The sequence below is a fragment of the Bos javanicus genome, chromosome 16 (genome assembly GCF_032452875.1).
Source record: "Bos javanicus breed banteng chromosome 16, ARS-OSU_banteng_1.0, whole genome shotgun sequence".
NCBI lineage: Eukaryota > Metazoa > Chordata > Mammalia > Artiodactyla > Bovidae > Bos > Bos javanicus.
Window position 1 is genome coordinate 75,638,617 of NC_083883.1, and position 1,911 is coordinate 75,640,527.

At 45.2% G+C, this 1,911-nt stretch overlaps 1 long non-coding RNA gene across 1 annotated transcript; it reads right to left on the reverse strand.

Annotated features, from left to right (window-relative positions):
* Window positions 1-245: 245 nt before the first annotated feature.
* LOC133228180 (uncharacterized) lies at window positions 246-1,621 on the reverse strand. The gene is made up of 2 exons (XR_009730119.1): window positions 1,106-1,621; window positions 246-612 (listed from the first exon to the last, which is right to left on the reverse strand). It is a non-coding gene; the product is annotated as an uncharacterized LOC133228180 (long non-coding RNA).
* Between the last annotated feature and the right edge of the window lie 290 nt (window positions 1,622-1,911).

The following is a 1,911-nucleotide window of genomic DNA, read 5'->3' on the forward strand; positions in this document are numbered from 1 at the left end:
ATTGACTACTATTTATAGCTCTTACTATGGGACAGTTACTTCTGTAAACACTTTACATCTCTGATGTCACTAAACCTTCACAAAAACCTATCAGATGAGAACTATTACATCCCCATTTTATAGGTTAAGAAACTAAGAGCAGAGAGGTTAAGTAAGTCACCTAAGATAACAGGTCCTACGTGGCAGGGTGAGATTTCAAACCTAGGCAATCTAACTCCAAAAGCTGTTACTCTCAACCACTATGCTTTGTTTTCCTTCCAGAAATTGTTTTATTTGTGAGAGAGAAAGGGGGAGTCCCCATATTTATACATTACAGCTTCTGTAGAATGTGTTGCCAGAGGAACCAGATAACCAGGTTTGGAAGCCATGATAGCTGGGAAAGACTCCTCCTTAGGAGACATCTCTCTGCCTCCTTCAGCTCATCCCTCTCAATATGAAGGATGACTGCAGACACTTCTTACCGATGGGATGACAGAAATGAACGGAGCAAGCTGCAAACTTGAGACTCAGCGGTTCTGATAATCATACCGGACTGAAATGTGGCCGAGGTTCAGGCAAACTCTGTGAAGGAGGGGTGGGCCTCAGAAGAGAAGGCAGAATCCACGTTTGACCCTTTACCAGAGAGAGAGAAAGAAAAACTGAAATAATGGGTACCACAGATAACTGTTTATTCCTTTCCAGCACAACAAGCAAATAAACTGCCATTGGTGCCTCCAAACTTCATACAGGGTAATATTCCTTTAATGGAATGCTTTTAGAGAAGAGTCATAAAAATAAATTGAAAAGTGCTTTCTGCTGGCTACAGCTGGCATAAGCAGCATCTGAGCAAACAGGATAACACAAGGCTTAACTTAGCATCGCCATTTTTATTACTCACCCGCGACAGGTCTTATAATAGTATAAATTCACTTAAAAAACGGACTCTTTTTCCCCATCACCACCCCTCCTCTCCAGCACCGCGCACCCAACAGCCTCCTGTGTTCATTCTGAGCAGCATAATTACAGGTCTTTTTATGATTTAGGTTTGAGACCAATTAGCTGATACTGCAAGCCTTTCAAATGCCAGCTTCCCTCTCTTGGCACTCCCTGTTCTGCTGGGATTTACCTGAGTGCTTATAAAAGGCAAATGTTTTGTGAGGCACGGAGAACTCGGGTCTGTTGGTGGATGGGTTCCCTCCTTCCCTCTCCTCTCTTGCTCTCATCTGCCCCTGCATCTTGGGTGCACCTGGTCTCTAAAATTGTCACGGTGTGAAATCCGCACTGAATATTCATGCTGGGTGCCCACAACGCTGCTGAGAACAGGTAGTTGCGCGGCAGAGCTGCTGGCGGCTGCCTCCTCCAACCGCCTTTCCTGTAGGCGGGGCTGCAGCTCCATGCTGCGCGGTGCTCTGCCGCCATTTTGAAGCCTGGTAGCCATGAGCGGGGAAGAGTTCAAGACTTTGGAAAGGCACCACCTGAGAGCCTGGCCTCCTCCACTGCCCCTGTCCCTAACGTCTTCCACTCCGCAGTCATCACAGAATAAGGCTACAGCGATGGTCATAACGTCATCTATTCAGCAGAGATCTACGTCATCAACCAACGAGCATGAGTTGTATAAAGCCCTACACACCACTGGAGGATGCGAAGGTGAATAAGGTTCCCTGCTCTCAGTGTGTTTTTAACTGAATGTAAGGAGGCTCGACTTACTCACATAAAAGGATAACTTAGAATACAGGGCAGGATGTGGAAAGTGTTCTGTGGAATAGACAGTAAGTTCAAAGAAAGATTTTGCCACGGGGACCTGAGCAAGCAGAGTCTCTAGCCATCTACTCTAGCAAGTGCTTTACAAATTATGTTCAATCCTTATACAACCCTTTAAGATACATATAGTATATATAATCATAATCCTTTAAGGTATATATAAGGCTTCTC